This window comes from Lepus europaeus, chromosome 1 (genome assembly GCF_033115175.1).
Source record: "Lepus europaeus isolate LE1 chromosome 1, mLepTim1.pri, whole genome shotgun sequence".
NCBI classification, from domain to species: Eukaryota; Metazoa; Chordata; class Mammalia; order Lagomorpha; family Leporidae; genus Lepus; species Lepus europaeus.
The window spans coordinates 73727364-73746578 of NC_084827.1; the positions used below are offsets into that span (position 1 = coordinate 73727364).

A 19215-nucleotide genomic window follows, 5' to 3' on the forward strand; every position below is an offset into this window, starting at 1 on the left:
TGGTGTTCTTCAGTCCTTTGAATTATTCTTTTCTGGATTGTCTGCTTAAATTACTTGCCTGCTTGTTCTTCTGTTGCTTCTTCTTTTTTTATTGCCTTATAAAAGCCTTTAATATACTTTGAATATTAATCCTTATTAATAAACATTGCAAATACTTTCTTCTAGTCTATGTTGAAGCTCTTCACTCTATTTGTCATTGTATAGAATGTTACGTTTCTACTATTATACTTAGTGAAATAAGCAATTTCCCAAAAGACAGACAACGTATGTTTTCCCTGATCTGAGGTACCTAAAATGCAATGCAATGGAGTGAAATGGACATTCTGAGATTCAATAATTGTTTAGAACCCTTGTCTCTTCTGTTGAAGAACAGTGTTTTTTTTTTTTTCCTCATACTATTTGTTGAACTTTTTTACTTAGCGTAAGGTTAACTTTATGATCATTAAGTAAACTGAAATTAGATCTTTATAAAAATTAAGAGTGGGAATGGGAGAGGGAAAAGGGAAAAGGGTTGGAGCATGGGCAGAAGGGAGGGTAGGGTAGGAAGTATCATTATGTTTCTAAATCTGTATGTATGAAATACATGAAACTTGTATAATTTAAATAAACTTTAAAAAGAAAATAATAAAAACCTCACTAATCCAAAAAAAGAATGTTTTGTTACTGAGGCCACTTGAAAGTGAATCAGGGGATGGAAGATCTCTCTCTGTCTCTGTCTCTCTCTGTAATTCTAACTTTCAAATAAATAAATATTAAAAAAAGAAATTCAATAAATCTGTAGCAGATAATTCTAAAAAAGAAATAGATCTTTAAAAAGCTTTACTTTCTTAGAAATTTTTAACAGATGTAGGCCGGCGCCGCAGCTCACTAGGCTAATCCTCCGCCTTGCGGCGCCGGCACACCGGTCGGGGCACTGGATTCTGTCCCGGTTGCCCCTCTTCCAGGCCAGCTCTCTGCTGTGGCCAGGGAGTGCAGTGGAGGATGGCCCAAGTCCTTGGGCCCTGCACCCCATAGGAGACCAGGAGAAGCACCTGGCTCCTGCCATCGGATCAGCGCGGTGCGCTGGCCGCAGCGCGCCAGCCGCGGCGACCATTGGAGGGTGAACCAACAGCAAAGGAAGACCTTTCTCTCTGTCTCTCTCTCTCACTGTCCACTCTACCTGTCAAAAAAGAAAAAAAAATTAAAAAAGAAATTTTTAACAGATGTAAAACAAGTATATCTATATGGAGTACTATGTAATATTTCAATTCATATATGCATGTGTAATATCCAATCAGGATAAACATATAACATTTGTTAATAATGACAACATTTATCTCTTTAAGCATTTAACATTTGTTAATAATGACATTCAAAATCCTATCTTCTATTTTTTATACAAAAATATAAAGTATGTTACCTGTAGTCATCTTACTGTGTAACATAATCCCAGAATTTGCTCTATCTAGCTATAAACTAATACCCATAAAAGAATGTTTTCCCAGGTTTTCCCCATCATCTCTCCTCAACCTCTGGTAACCACTGTTGTAGTTTTAACTTCTACGTGATCACTTTATTTCAGACTCCCCATATAACTGAGATCATTTGATATTTTGCTTTTCAGTGCTTGGTTTATTTCACTTAACACAATGATCTCCAGTTCCATCCATGTTGCTGTGAATGATAAGATTTCATCCTATTTATGACTTAGCAGTATTCCGTTGTGTGTATGTACCACATTTTCTTTACCCATTCACTGACGGATAGACACTTAGGTGGCTGTTTCCATTTCTTGGCTGTTGTGAATAGTGCTGCAATAAACATGGAAGTACAGATGTCTCTTTGACAGATGAATTTTATTTCCATTGCATATATATATATATATATATATATATATATCTACAAGTGAAGCTGCTAGATCATCTGTTTGAAAGGCAGACTTACACAGAGAAAGGGAGGACCAGAGAGAGAGAGAGAGAGAGAGAGAGAGCGAGCTCAGGATCTCCCATCCATTGGCTCACTTTCCAAATGGCTGCAACAGCTGAGAATCGGCCTGGCAGAAATCAGGAGCCTAGAGCTCCATCCAGGTCTCTCACATGAGTGCAAGAATCCAAGCACTTGGATCACCTGCTGCTGCTTTCCCACGTGCATTAACAAGGAGCTGGATTGCAAGTGGAGCAGCAAGAACTCGAACCAGCAAGCATTGCAGACAATGGCATAACTCTCTTTGTAACAATACCAGTCTCTACTTTTTTTCATTTAATTTCATTGCATTTTTGAAGAATGTCCAACTGTTTTTCACAATAACTACGAATTTACATTCCTACCGACAGTGTGCAAGGGTTCCCTTTTCTCCACATCCTTTCCAACAGTTGTGATCTTTTTTTTTTATAATAACCAATAAAATTGGAAGGAGATGATATCTCATTGTGGTTTTGATTTGCATTTCCCTGATAATGAGTGATGTTGAGCACTTTTTCTTGTACCTGTTGGCCATTTGTATATCTTTCTTAGAGAAAAGTCTGTTTAGATCTATTGTCCATTTTCAACCAGATTATCTGTAGAGTCTTTTGCTACTGAGTCGAGGTCCTTATATATTCTAGATGTTAACCTCTTGTCATGTGTGTGGTTTGCAAACAATTTCTCCCATTCCTCACTCTATTGATTGCTTCCTTTATCCTGAAAAAAAGCTCTTTAGTTTGACAAAATCCCACTTGTCTACTGCTTCTGTTCCCCGTGCTTTTGGGATCTGATCCAGAAACTGTTTGCCCATTGCAGTATCCTTTTACATTTTCGGTTTCCTTTTAGTAATTTCAAAATTTCAGTTCTTATATTTAGATCTGTAATCCATTTTGATTTCATTTTTGTACATGGTTAAAAATGGGGATCTAGTTTCATTCTTCTGCATATGGATAATCCAGTTTTCCCAGCACCATTTATTGAAAAGATGATCTTCTTTCTTTCTTTTTTTTTTTTTTTAACTTTTATTTAATGAATATAAATTTCCAAAGTACAGCTCATGGGTTACAATGGCTTCCCCCTCCCAAAACTTCCCTCCCACCCACAACCCTCCCCTTTCCCGCTCCCTCTCCCCTTCCAATCACATCATGATTCATTTTCAATTCTCTTTATATACAAAAGATCAGTTTAGTATAAATTAGGTAACGATTTCAACAGTTTGCCCCCATATAGCAACACAAAGTGAAAAAAAAAAAATACTGTTGGAGTACTAGTTATAGCATTAAATAAGAGTGTACAGCACATTAAAGGCAGAGATCCTACATATTATTTTTTTAAAAATTAATTAATTTTCTATGCCATTTCCAATTTAACACCAGGTTTGTTTTTTTTTTCATTTCCAATTATCTTTATATACAGAAGATCAATTCAGTATATAATTAGTAAAGATCTCATCAGTTTGTACCCACGCAGAAACAGAAAGTGTAAAAATACTGTTTCAGTTCTAGTTATAGCATCACTGCACATTAGACAACACATTAAGGACAGATCCCACATGGGATGTAAGTACACAGTGACTCCTGTTGCTGACTTAACAATTTGACACTCTTGTTCATGGCGTCAGTAATCTCCCTAGGCTCTAGTCATGAGTTGCCAGGGCTATGGAAGCCTTTAGAGTTCGCTGACTTTGATCTTATTCCGATAGGGTCACAGTCAAAGTGGAAGTTCTCTCCTCCCTTCAGAGAAAGGTACCTCCTTCTTTGATGGCTGATCTTCTTTCTAATGCATGTTCTTAACACCTTTGTCAAATATCAGTAAGCTGTAAATGCATGGGTTTACTTCTAGGACCTCTATTCTTTCCATTGATCTATGAACCTGTTTTTATGCTAATAACATTCTCCTTTAATTACTATGGCTTTGTAATAAATTTTAAAATTAGGTAGTCTAATTCTTCCTGCTTTGTTGGTTTTTGTTCAAGATTGTTTTATTCAGGGTCTTTTTGTGTTTCCATATAAATTTCAGCAATGTTCTTCTAATTTTAATAGGGATTGCACAGAATCTATAATTTGCTTTGGGTTCTATGTACATTTTAGTGATATTAATTCTTTAAATTATGGGCTGCCTTTCCATTTCTTTGTGTCCTTTTCAATTTCTTTCATCAAATAAATTTATCATTTTCACTATAGATATCTGTCACCTCATTGGTCAAGATTATTCCTAGTTTTTTTTTTTTTTACCTATTGGAAATGTGATTGTTTTATTAATTTTTCAGTTGATTGACTATTTGCATATAACAACACTACTGATATTCGTACATTTACTTTGTAACCTGCAGCTTCACAGAATTTATTGGTTAGAATAGCTTTTTGGTGTAGTCTGTGAGGTTTTCTACATGTAACATCGTGTCATCTGCAAATCTGACTTCTTCCTTTTCTGTTTGGATACCTTTTATTTCTTTCTCTTGCCTAACTGCTCTGGTTAGGGTTTCAAGTATTCTTTGAATAAAAGTGGTAGAAGTGAGCATCTTTCTCCTGTTCCAAATCTTAGAGTGAAAAGTCTTTAGCTTTTCTCCATTCAATATGATATGAGCTGTTGACTTATTACATATGGCCTTTATTATGTTGAGCTATGATCCTTTTAAGCATAGTTTAGAGTTTTTGTTACAAAGGGATGTTGGATTTTATCAAATGCCTTTTTACTTGTATTGAGATGACAGGACTTTTGTTCTTCATTCTGATGATGTTTCTTGTCACGTTAATTTATTTGCATGTTGAATCATCTGTATCCTTGAGAGAAATTCCACTTGGTAATGATACAAAATCTTTTTAATGTTCTCTTGGATTTCATTTGATAGTATTTGATTGAGACTTTTTCAGCAGTGTTCATCAAGAAAGGATGTGGCTTTCTTTTCTGTGTCCTTGTCTGATTTTGGTATCAGGTAACACTGGCCTCATAGAATAAATCTGGAAGAATTCCCACTTCTTCTATTTTTTAAAGATAATTTAAGAAGAATTTGTCGGGGCCGGCACCATGGAGCAGTAGGTTAATCCTCCGCCTGTGGTGCCAGCATCCCATATGGGCGCTGGTTCAAGTCCCGGCTGCTCCTCTTCCAATCCAGCTCTCTGCTATGGCCTGGAAAAGTAGTAGAAGATGGCCCAACTCCTTGGGCCGCTGCACCCACTTGGAGACCCAGAAGAAGCTCCTGGCTCCTGGCTACAAATCGGCACAGCTCCAGCTATTGCGGCCATCTGGGGAGTGAATCAATGGAAGGAAGACCTTTCTCTCTGTCTCTTCTTCGCACTGTCTGTAACTCTACCTCTCAACTAAATAAATAAATAAGAATTTGTATTAATTTGATTGAATTCAGCAATAAAGCCATCTGGTCCTGGGGATTTCTTTGATGGGAAACTTTTTGATTACTGATTCAATCTCCCTACTTCTTAGTGGTCTGTTTAGGTATTCTATTTCTCTAGATTCCATCTTGGTAAGGTGTATGTGTCCAAAAACTTGTCTATTCCTTCTAGGTTATCAAATGTGTTACCATATAATTGTTCATAAATATGTCTAACAATCCTTTGCTCTTTGGTTGGTCAGTCATAATGTCTTCATTTTCACCTCTGATTCTATGTATTTGAATCTCCTCTCATTTGTTATTAGTTAATCTAGCCAAAGGTTTATCAAATATGATCATCTTTTCACAGAATCAGCTGTTTCATTGATTTGTATTTTTTAGTCTCTGTGTCATTTATTTGTGCTCTGAGTTTTATAATTTCTTTCCTTCTACTAACTTTAGATTTGATTTGTTGTATTTCTAGTTCCTTAATGTAAAAAAATAAGGGTTTTTTTTTAAGACTTTTTTTTTTTATGCAGGCATTGGTTGCTATAAACCTCCCCTCTTAGTACTGCAAAAATCATATCACAAAGTTTTGGGTATATTTTCATGTTCTTCTATTTCAAGATTTTTTAAAATTTCTTGCTTGATTTCTTCATTAATCTATTGGTTGTTCAGGAGCAAGTTCTTTAATATCCACATATGTAAATACAAGTTTCATTTGTCTCACTGGTTATAATGCACTGCCTAACAGAACAAGCATCAGTGGGCTTTTCTGTTCCTCACTTCAGAAATACTGGAAATGTTTCCACCAGTGAATACAAGATCATCCAACCTTTTTGAAGCTACTGAACATCAGATCAAAGAAATTTCTATACAAGAAGCTACAAAAAGTTCATAGAAAATCATTGTGCTTGGATTTCAAAATTTTTGCAAGAAAATAAGCTCATGTTTTAATTCTATTTTTCCATGAGCCTTTTGAAGTACCTTCATATATTCCTGGGTTTCTGATGGTGCTTTAAAATGTTGCACACTTAATTTAAAAGATTAAATATACCAAAAACTACACAGAATAACAGAAAGTCACATACCCAGTATTCTCCCACTTAACAAAGTTAATTTTTTACCATATTTGTATTAATCTTTCTTTTTTAAAAAAAATTAAGCCTTACAGATACCATTATATCTCAATTTCTCTATGATATGCCCCTCTCTCCCCAACAGTAGCCACAATCCTGTAGTACAAAAGGAGCCTCTCTGTGGAATAAATTATATTTTCACTGTGTATATAGTTTTTCCACTTAACATTATGACTTCAAGATTCATCCTTGCTAAACAGGGAATTCTAATTCATTTTAAATATTTTCAAAATACTATTGAATGAATTTACAATATTTTACCCGATTTCCAACAATATATGTGCATATATATGTAGGCTGCTCCCAATTTTTTTGCCATTCATATCACAAATAGTGCTGCTGTGAACATTCTTCTTCATGCATGTGTGACCAAGGCTGAAGCCCTTATCATATGGAGAAATCACTGGGTCATAGATTATGCACATGTTTAACTTACCAGGCAGTGCCAAATTGATCTCCTAATAGTTACTGCAACAATTTCTACTTACGTCACCAATGTTAAAAAATGCTGGTTTCCCCTGGTTATTTTTGCAGTTAGATTGGCTGGTCTCCTGGAGTGTGGATTAAAGGCAGTGTCTCAACTCTGACTTGATTACCATCCCCTTTATACATGTATTTGAGTTCCTTGCTATAAGAGTTTCTCACAGGAAAACATCAGATCAGGGATTAGTTGTTCTGAGTCCTCCTTTATCTCAAAGTTTCTCAACAAACCTTCTCCTCTAACCCTAGCATACTCAAAATTTTTCTCTCATTGCTCTTTTTTCTCCTTGAACTTTTAATACCACAGATATATCATATTCATATATCTGTTTATACATTGTGGCTCTTTGAAGGGCCACAAACTACTGTGATATCTTAGAAACTAACTTTTGCCTCTGTTGAGAATGTTTCTATCTAAATATTGAAAATACATGCAGATTTATACACTTTTGGGGGGGAATTCAATTTGACTCAATATACAATCAGTGAGGCTTATAACTCTTATTTAAATGAATGTGGTAACAATGAGTTTTGAATTATTTTACAAGGGGCATACTCATTTAAAGAAGTGCCTATGGGGAAATATAGATATGCATGGTTTCATTAGGTAATTTTGTTGGCAGATAAATATGCTAGAGTGCACTTACAGAAACCTAGGCTGGATGCAGCCTCTCTGTAGAATCAAGAGACACAATTAAACTCTAGATGTATGAGGCTGCTGCAAGTTACAGTGAACTTGTTTTTATAAGTAGAAGAAGCATACCCTAAAATAATGACAAAAAGCATAGTACAAGAATCGCATAAGCAGTAAAAGTCATATGTTATCATTATGAAATAGTCTGTACTGCACATAAGTGCCATGCTTCTATGGGACTGGCAGCCCAGCTTTGTTTACACGAACATAGATGCAAACAATTGAGTACTATGCTCTCTTATGATGATGGCTTTTAGATCACTAGGCAATAGTTATAATCTTAACAGGACCATAGTGATACACGTGGTCTGTCATTGACTGACATGTCATTATGCAGTGCATGGTTGTAGATGACTGGGCAAATTCAGCAGCTGCAAATACAAATGCCTAATACGTCACAAGAGTGCTGTAAATGAGTACACCTGGCCTCCTGGAAATGAACCCACCTGGACAGGGTTCATTCAAAAAGGCAGCCAGCAAATCAATTACAGCTAATAACCAGCATTCAGGAATGAAGGGCCATTTTCCCAAACTGTTCAGTTTTTTAAGACAAGCAGCATATTAATATAAATATTCAAATATTTTGATTTTTAGAGAGTAGCTGGATTTTAAAAATATATATCACAAGCCAAATAAAATTCACCTCTGAGAAATATGCAGCTAACACTTGCAAATTGGTCTACATGAATTCTCACAAAACTTCCTCCTCCTGCAAAATTTGATAATTGTTTTAAATGCTTGATTTAATGTAAAACTCCAGTAAGAGAGGATTGAAGTCTTAAATACTAACACAGAAAGCAAGCACAGTAAAGCGGAAGGCAGAGACTAATTTAATTTCTCATCACCTGCCTGTGCAAATGGAAGAAATTCAAAGTTTCTTCACAAAAATAATTTATTCTCTTTCTACATGAAGTCAAAAATGTGGAAGCAATTACTGTAAGTTATAGAAATAAGTTCTGAAACCATAAAGGTTTCTCTCTTTACTTTAAAATTAAAATATTACTTGGGTTACTGAATAATTTTTAGCTATTCATGTATGCCATTAAAGCACAGAGATTAAAAAGTCTCACTTTCAAAGACAATTTTTATGTTTCTTTAATTTAATAGATTCTCTGAGGTATGTGAGCACATGCTTCTGTAAGCTTCTGGTTGCCTCTGTTTTTCTTCCCTGTTACAGGATTTCTTGTCTCATCGATACAACAAATAAGGCAGGTCGCACATGGATTATTTTTGATAGGTGACACTAATAGAATTATCTGAAATATGACATCCACAGGGGCAGGCTGTGGCGTAGTAGGTAAAGCCACCGCCTGCAGTGCCAGCATTCCATATGGGTGCTGGTTCGAATTTCAGATGCTCCACTTCCAATCCAGCTCTCTGCTGTGGCCTGGAAGCAGTAGAAGATGGCCCAAGTCCTTGGGCCCCTGCACCCACATGGAAGACCCTGAAGAAGCTCCTGGCTTCAGATGGGCACAGCTCCGGCCATCACGGCCATTTTCAGAGTGAACCAGTGGATGGAAGACCTTTCTTTCTCTCTCTCTCTCTTTCTCTCCCCGCCCCCATCTCTCTGCTTTTCCTTCTCTCTATGTAACTCTGACTTTCAAATAAATAAATAAATAAATCTTTTTAAAAAATGACATCCACACCTCATATTCTGCTGTATAGATGTTTTCTCTAAGATTTAGCAAATCTGGACACATTTTATTTTGTCCCAAGAACCAGTTTGAATTCTATCCCTACCAACCTGTGTCTCTTCTGACAAATTGTGTAATTTCTCCAGTCCCCTTGGTATAGAGAGAACTGAAGACAATGATCTTGAAGGTCCCTATGCTCCTAAATCTGTATTTATGAAATACACAAAATTTGTTCACCTTATATAAATAAAAGCTTGAAAAAATACATTGATCAATAAACAATTTAAAGAGATTTAATGCTTTTAAATCCATTGCATATCAATTTACAATTTTATTGAAGTATAATTCACATACCATATCAACACATTTGAAATATAAAATTCAGTAGTTTTTATGAATTCACAGAGTTGTATAACCATCATCGCAATCTAATTTAATGACATTTTCAACACTCCAAAAAGAAACTATGTATGCATATATATATATATATATATATATATAAATTTGATTTTTCTCAATGGGTTTCCCATAGATGAGACCATGATAGGGGTTTTGTGAGTGACCTATTTCACTCAGCATAATGTTTTCAAGGATCATTCATGTTGTAGCACATGCCAATACTTCATTCTTTCTTTTAGTTGAATAACTTTTCATTGTATAGATATAGCATATTTTGTTTGCATATCAGCTATTGGATATTTGGATATCTCCAAATTTTTTTTTTAATTTATTTGATAGGTAGAGTTATAGACAGAGAGAAAGGTCTTCCTTTTATTGGTTCACTCCCCAAATGGCCGCTACGGCCGGCGTGCTACGCCGATCCGAAGCCAGGAGCCAGGTGCTTCCTCCTGGTCTCCCATGTGGGTGCAGGGGCCCAAACACTTGGGCCATCCTCCACTGCCCTCCTGGGTCACAGCAGAGAGCTGAACTGGAAGAGGAACAGCTGGGACTAGAATCTGGCGCCCATAAGGGATGCCAGCGCCACAGGCAGAGAATTAACCAAGTGAGCCATAGCACCCCCCCCCCCATTTCCAAATTTTTGCTATGAATATTTGTGTGTAACTTTTTTGGAACCAGAAGAATTGCTGGATCAAATGGAAATTTCATGTTTAGCATTTTGGGAAACTGCAGATTATTTCCCAAAGTGACTATAGATTTTACGTTCTCACTAGCATTTTATGATAAGTCCATTTTTTCTATAACTTTGCCAACATTTATTATTGTTCTTTTTTATTATTATAGACACAAAACTAGATTCGAAAAGGTATCTCAGTGTAGCTTTGATATCCATCTCCTTAGTGACTAATAATGTTAAGCATCTGGTCAAATGCTTATTAGAAGTTTGTATATATTCTTTGGAGAAACATTTATCCCAGACTTTTGCCCATTTTTAGATGACATGTGATTTTTTTGTTGTTGTATAATTCTTTATATATAATGGATGGAAGTCCCTTGTTAGGTATGCAAGTAACATTTGCAAATATTTTCTCCCATTCTGTGGATTATATATTCCCTTTATTGATAGTGCCCTTTAATGCACATTTTTTTTTAATTTACTGAAGTCAGAGATACTTATTTTTTTCTTTTGTTGCATATGCTTTTGCTGTCACATCTTTGAACTCTGCCTAATCCAATGCAATGAAGATTTATTCCTCATGTGGAAACTTCATAACTTTAGTTCTTACACTTATGTCTATGATCCATTTTGAGTTAATTTCTATGTAGCATATAAGGTAAGAGTATTCTTTTACTTATCAATATTCAGAGTTATTCTATCACTATTTGTTGAAAAGACTATTCTTCCTGCCACAGAATTATCTTGCACTCGTGTCAAGAGCCAATTGACCATAAGTGAGAGACTCTATTTCCATTCTTGTAATTCTATTCCATGGATGCATATGTCTAGCTTTATGTCAGTACCATAATATCTTGGTCACTGTAACTTTGTGGTAAAAGTTTTGAAAATAGGAGCGAGTCTCCTGACTTCATTTTTCATTTTCAGGATGATTTTTTTCTAATTCAGGTACCTTGCATTTCTGTATGAATTTTAGGATTAACTTATACATTTATATAGGAAAACCAGCTGGGATTCTGATAGGAAGCATGTTGAGTCTATAGATTAATCAAGAGAGCACTGCCATCCTAAGAGCATTTTCACCTAAGAGTGCTAAGTCTTCTGATACATGAAAGTACAGTGTCTTTGTATTTGTTTAGTGCTATGGGTTGAACAGCACCTGGCTCCCCATACTTATGTGATTATTTAAACTTTGAAGTTTTACGTTAAGGGTCAACAGATTAGAGATGTAGACTTGAACTAATCATGGCATATGAGGGGTGGGCCTGGTGGGAAGCCTGTAGGTCATTAGGGACTAGCATTCAGAAGGTAGTTATAGTGAGCAAGTTAGCTCCTCTCTATTTCCTTGATCACCATGTGATGGCTCCTCTGCATCTACTCTAACACTACAAGTTTCTGTTAGACACCAGACTAATGTGGCCACCCAATCCTGAACTGTAAACTTCCATGCTGTGAGCCATAAACATTTTCCTTCTTAGGAAGTTCTTCTCAGGTACTTTAGTGAATGTGACAAAATGAGGAGTAATGCATTTAGATTTTCTTTAACATCTTTCACCATATTTTACAGTTTTTGGCATATAAGTCTGGTGATTCCTTTATTAAATTTATTCCAAGATATTTTAATCTTTTAAAAATAGGATTATTTATTTGAAAGACATAGTGACAGAGAGGAAAGATGGGGTGGGGAGGATAAAGAGAGAGAGATTTATTTTTCCATCTACTGGTACACTCCCCAAATGATCACAACAGCCAGGTTTGGGCCAGGCTAAAGCCAGGAGCCAGGAACTCCTTGGTGGCAGGGGCCCAAGTGCTTGAGCCATGTTCTACTGTCTTCCCAGGCAAATTAGCAGGAAGCTGGAACAGAAGATGAGCAACGAAGATTTGACTTTGCACGTCAATATTGGATGCCCACTGTGCCAAAACGCTGGCCCCATTTTTAATGTTTTATAAGTTGGATTATTTTCTTAATTACAGTGTGCATTATTTATTGCATTGTACCACTTTTAAGCTTCAAAATGAAAAACTGCTTTATGCTGTCTTCATATTCTGTTAATGCTCTGCTTTAAATGATGTAGTCATTTTACTTTGGTTCTAATAACTATGCTTATATTTTCCAGTTTTATTGTTAAATGTTAATTTATTAAGTCATATGAAGACTCATAGGGATTGTATACAGCATATTTTAATTAAATGAAAAGTGAATGCTTAGCCTACTTAATTAAATAACTTAGAATAAGTATACAGTACACCATCATCATCTTTTACCAGCACACATGGAACACTTAGTTAATGCACAATCCTAATATTGTCTTAGTATCCTAAATTTGCTAAAGATTGAATTGGAATCCCCTGGCATGTTTCTAACTCAATGAAAGATCTCTGCGAGTGAGATCCCAGTGGAAAGAATGGGCCATCAAAGAAGGGGGTGCCTTTCTCTGAAGGGAGGAGAGAACTTCCACTTTGACTATGGCCTTGTCTAAATAAGATCGGAGTTGGTGAACTCAAAAGGCTTCCATAGCCTTGGTAACTCATGACAAGAGCCTAGGGTGATTACTGACGCCATAAACAAGAGTGTCAGTTTGTTAAGTCAACAACAGGAGTCACTGTGCACTTACTCCCCATGTAGAATCTCTGTCCTTAATGTGTTGTACAATGTGAATTAATGCTATAACTAGTACTCAAACAGTACTTTACACTTTGTGTTTCTGTGTGGGTGCAAACTGTTGAAATCTTTACTTAATATAGGCTAAATCAATCTTCTGTATATAAAGAGAATTGAAAATGAATGTTGATGTGAATGGAATAGGAGAGGGAGCGGGAGATGGGAGGGTTGTGGGTGGGAGGGAAGTTATGGGGGGAAAAAGCCACTGTAATCCATAAGCTGTACTTCGGAAATTTATATTTATTAAATAAAGTTAAAAAAAAAGAATACTGATCTTAGCAAATTACAAGTAGAAAAAAAAATTTGCTAAAGATATATTGAACCCTAACAAGCAAACTGCATTAAACTGCCATAACCTTAGAAAAACACAGTTTTTAAGAGACTAAAACATAAATAAATACTCTCATCATTTCAAGATTGCTGCCTCGATTGAATATCTGAATCTTACTCAATTAAAGAAAGCATTTCTTTGGACTGCCAAAAAAGATAACAAAAATGGACCATGAAGTTTAATTCCAATTTTACTTTGGGGAAAACCCAGTCAAATCTTTCCAAAACAGTAACTTTACCACTGCCTTTGAAAATTACACTAATGTTGAAGATATAAATGTAATTATTTATCTTGAAAGTAAAAAGAAAAGAACTCTCACTACCGCATCTTTTCCTGGGAAGTAGGAAATGTATTCAGACTGAAAGAGTCACATTAGGTCAACAGGTCTTGAGAATTCTGAGGATCAGAGGAAGCTGAATACCCAACACTTTGGAAAAACACAAACATTTAACATTCATACATATTTTGTCCATTTTTTAGAATCATTTGACGGAATCATGGTTTCTTTGAAGCTCAACATGGATAAACTGACCTCAAAACAAAAACTTCCCATTAAATATTAGTTGAATGAGATACTTAACTACTTAAATTACCTCTGGAGGTTACACCTGTGAAACTCATTTGAGGACAAAATCTGGAGGTGTTCTGTTTCTGGCTGCAGTACTGGCATGTGTTGAAAACTAGGGGCTTCAGAGGCTATTCAGGTCTGGTGTCATAGCACTGCATATATACGTTAGCTTTTCTGGATCTCAACATTTTGTATTTATAAAATGGAAATCATAACACTACACATACCATAAGTAGGATCCCAACACTCTTTACAATCAGGATTGAAGTAAGGATTAATGGGGATAATCCTTAGGAAGTACTTAGCAGAGAACCAACAGCACAATCAACATTTGTTTCTTTTTTTGTATGCCCACAACTCTTTTCCCTCTGGAGGACTTCATCCAGCCTTATTTATTGTGAGGAACCATAAATAAATAATAGGTATTTGCTTGCCTGTTCTTCCCACTAAAGGGTTATCCTTGAGGACAGAGGTCACAGCCCATTTCTCTGTTCATCTCTGAATATCTGACATGAGCTCAACTGCATTGAAATGAAGTGAGACTCCTGTGCAGTGTATTTCTTTTTAAATAACAATTCTACTTCCACTGACTTAGAAATAGCTGGTGACTTGTATTGTAACAGCTTAGATTTGTACCCTAAATTAAATATTACCATGTCTGGAAATTGCAGTGTACTCAGGGAAACATGAGATTCTCTTCAGCTTTTATATCAACTTTGGTTATCCCAGATTACTTATTTAGAAAAAAATAAATCCCTTCTTCATAGTTCATAAAATATCCCTTCAGAATATCCCATGTAAGTAAATATAGATATATAGGCAAACATGCATATGTAAATATTTTTCAAAAGTTATACACGGTTTTATATATATATATATACATATATATATATATATATTTTAAAGCAAATGTTAAAATTACATTGAAAGCTTCATGGAAAACAGCCAAAGTTTCTTCTTCATGCATTCTCAATTATAGCCACCCAACAATAGCCACCCAACAAGAAAAAAAATTTAAAATTTCCACCATTTGTTATCTTTCAAGAACTTTTTCTAACCATTTACAAACATGTTTATATATCTAAGTATATAAGATTTTGAAACAAAACTCATACCCCGTTCTACATAGTTTTGATAACTTGATTCCCTCTCTCCCCACTTAATGTGTAACAGAGGTCTTTCCAAGTCAAAGCACAAATAGCTCTTCTGCATTCTTTTTTTTTTTTTTTTTTTTGACAGGCAGAGTGGACAGTGAGAGAGAGAGAGAGAAAGGTCTTCCTTTTTCTGTTGGTTCACCCCCCAATGGCTGCTGCGGCCAGCGCGCTGCGGCGGGCATACCGCGTTGGTCCGAAGCCAGGAGCCAGGTGCTTCTCCTGGTATCCCCTGCGGGTGCAAGGCCCAAGCACTTGGGTCATCCTCCACAGCAGAGAGCTGGACTGGAAGAGGAGCGACCAGGATAGAATCCAGCGCCCCGACCGGGACTAGAACCCGGTGTGCCGGCGCCGCAGGCGGAGGATTAGCCTGTTAAGCCACGGCACCGGCCCTCTTCTGATTCTTTTACTGACTATATGGGCTACATAGTATAGACAAAGAATTATTTATTTTACTTTTTTCCCTACTGATGGACACTTAGACAGCAAATAACTTATCACTATTACAAATGAGGTTGCAATGTGCATTCTTGTGCATACTTCATACAACTGAATGAACTGTTTTCTAGGATAAAAAGCTAAAGGTACCCTCTCATTTTGAATACATTTAAATTTTGATTAATCTAAATCACTGTACTGTCCAAATGATTGCTTGTATTTTTGGTTCAGAAAGGCACACAGGATGCCTACAACTTCCCAAAAATGTAACTATCAGCCTTCAGAGTCAAATTGCATCTCACTTAATATATCTCCTGCCTAAGAATAATTCACTTTCAACTCACTCTGATGAATGTCATTAACCCAGAGCTCCTGCACCTACACTCTTCTGTGCTCTGCTAGTCAAGACCTCACCTTCAAGGCACAGGTTTTGAAAGTCTGAGTAACGGTACACTGGAATGTAGAATTTCTTTGGGTCCCTGTACAACCAAGGTTTATGAAAATTCCCAATCAGGCCTTGGGAAGGACATGCAGAAGGAAATAGAAAAGGATAGAACTAAATGTTGGAAGCAGTGTGGAGAAGTTGAGGCTAAAGTTGGATTTTTTCTTCTTTTAATTTCCTTCTTTATCTGATTTAGAATAGTAAACGTTTGACTTGGGCTATTCTTAGCTAAATCTCTAATGCTAGGTGAAGTTGCTGCAGCAGAAGATGCAAAAATTGCTAAATCAGGTTGTGAGACTTGCAAAGGTACACCCCCCAGTAGAGGCTGACCCACACTTGGTCCTCCACTTTCCTCTTCCCAGGGTCAGCACAGATTTAGTCAGCTGGAGGTCAAGGCTGAGAGTAAAAATGTGACACAGATTTAACTGAATGACAGGCGGGCTTTCTAAAAACATAATGTTGTTTCTACTAAGTAACATTACAGTTCAGAGTTTATGGGTTGCCTGTGGGCTCTGCCACCTCACAAGGGCAGGCTCCAAGTCCAATCCACTTTGTGGCTAGTACACCAAGAACCTACTACTAGAGACAATTTTAAGAATCTACAACCTTACAATGCTTCCATAAACAGTACCTGGTCCAAGAAATGAAACTGAAACATTTTAGAAGTCTGGTATAAGAATTTTGCATCCTCCCAATAAAACATCACAGAGAAAGACAGGATTCAATGGTCCAAACGTTTAACTTTGGAAAGATTTAAAATAGCTTAAGCATGGCCCAAATGAAATTGGATAAAACAGCACAAAAACCGCTTATCACAAAATACTACTGGTTTCAACAAGAAAAATTCACGTGACTTGTTAAAATTATCTGGAATTATTCTGACTTGATGGAGTGTTTTGTAAGCTTGATTAGGGGAAGTTGGAAATCTGAGGATGGTTTTGTCTGATTGAGATGGCAGAAACAGAAGCTCTGAAACACACATGGACATATTCATGTGCACAGAGGCATACCCCTCTACATGTGGGCTTGCATACATGCACACACAGACTCAGAACACACCTTAATTGTAACAGCTGATTTCAGACCTTAGATACAGTCAAAACACTCAAGTGAAAGCAAAGAGCAAAAAAAGTACCCCCACAGAGAAGTATCTGAATAAAAAGGGAGTTGCAGAAAGGATAAGGTGGGTAAGCAAGGGAGGGAGAGAAAGAGTGAGCAAGCGAGTGAGAAACATAAGAGGTGCTGTCAGGGGACTCATCATTGCCCAGGAGATTATATGTTTTCAAAACAGCAGACAGAGCCCAAACGAAATATTTAGAAGAGTATAATTTATCAGATTTCCCATGACTGCCTCTGTGGATTCTCCTTAGAGAATTCTCCAACACTGTATGATAAACCTGCTGCCCTGCTCAGTTATGCTCCATTCACCAAATGCAGGCTGTGGAACAGAATTTCAGGGGCTATCATGGGACAGTGTGCTTTGGCATCATAGTGTGACTGCTGTCCTGAATGTGGCACATTCAATGGGGCTTTGGGAGGGAAAGGGCAGTCCCCACATTGTGGGGCTCCTTACCACATTGTGCCCAAAATGTACTGTTCATGGCACCCGCAGGTTAAAAAATAACACACTTCAGTGCACATGCACTTCCGGAAGATTAAATACTCTGAAAGACACACAGAATTCTCCTTTTAAGTGAACAGTCCCAAGTTTCCAATTCTGCAAACACTTTACCATAAGTGATACAGTTATTGCTCAATCTAAGTCTTTCTATGTGCCATATACATAGCATGATGTATAACAGGTTAAACTCAAGAATTGCAGCTCCATGCTGTATTAGTCTGGGATACTTCAGTTTAGGAAAAAGAGCAATTCTCTGTTATATGCTTCAGAAGATAGAGGAGGGTAGAGAAAGAAACAGAGAATAAATCCGAGAAACAAGCACAATCTGCACAACATAAGAACCTTTCTTATCAGTCGAACGATCAATCATTAGTTTTCTGATCACTGTTCCTATATGCTGGCTGTACAAGAATGAAAGCATGAAGAAAACATAAGACAGATCCCTTGCAGTAGAGGGCTGAATTGTTTCCAGGGAAAAAAGATTCATGTGCATTAAGGTATTAGAGAACAGTATATTGCTCTTCTGTTATTTATTTATTTCTAACCTCATTCTTCCAAACTTTGTGATTACTTATAAAAAATACATGCAAAAAATGACAAAATAAGTATCCCAGGAACTAAAGCCAAAGGGAAGACATAAGTGAGAAAATAATAAAGCGAAGGTTAAGATTATTTAAAGAAATATGCAATATGTTGTCAGGGTAGAGGTGAGCTATAAATACAGCTTAAAATTTTGAGAGCCTTAAGCACAGACAGTGAATCACACAGGACATTATTTACAGAGTTGACTTGTATAAGCAAGACAGGGCATCTGTTGCCAAACTTGGCAGTCCCATGATATCACCTGGAAAGGTTTTCCAAAATTCAGAAACAAGCCAGGATTCCTGGCACAGGCAGAGAGGAAGAGAATGAAGGGAATCTTCATTTTACAAAAAAAACTTCCCTGTCATGATTATGCAGTTACTGTCAACTCTCAGACTGGGAATCAGACCTGCAGGGATTAAAAAATGGGGGTGGGGTGGAAGGGATCCCCAAAACTCAGACTTCAGGACTAATGGAGGACGTGGAACTGAATTTGGGTCTCTACTTTTAGATGGAGTTTAGGCAGGTGACAGCAGATGATATTCAACGGGAGGAAAGGGAATGAGCCAATCACAGAAGCAGGAAGGAGCTTACTGCCTGGGAGGAGACAGCACTGCCCTTCCTGGAACAGAAGTGAAGGCATTTAGGAAGCTATTTAATTGACTGCATAATCCCTTCAATTTTAATCAACTCACAAAGGAATTAGAGAGACTATATACATACACAATTCATAAGTAATCAAAACAGAAGTAGAGATAAGTGAAAGTATATGCATGAGAGTACTTCAAAATTTTCATGGAAAATGGAACTAAAAGTTTATTTTGCTGTAAAAATTGAAATCTGGGTATACTTTTTTCCATAATACACATTGCCACCCATTTTTAATGGATTATCTTATTATTTGCTTACTGCAGTATAACAAATTAGTTTAGTGAAAAAATAATACACAGTTCCCATGAATCAAGAATTTGAGCACAGCTCAGCTGGGACTTCTGCTCTGCTCTCACCAACTGAAATAAGGTGTCAGTGGACCCGAGGTCTCACTGGGGACACTGTGTCCCCTTCTGAGCACCTGTGATTGCTTGCAGAACGCACTTCCTTGTGGCAGGAGAACTCACGGTGGCTTCAG

General features: G+C 36.8%; 1 protein-coding gene across 4 annotated transcripts in view; it reads right to left on the reverse strand.

Moving 5' to 3' along the window:
- Positions 1 to 19215, reverse strand: part of NCKAP5 (NCK associated protein 5) — a 957082-nt gene that overhangs the window by 921907 nt on the left and 15960 nt on the right. The gene's annotated exons all lie outside the window — the stretch shown is intronic.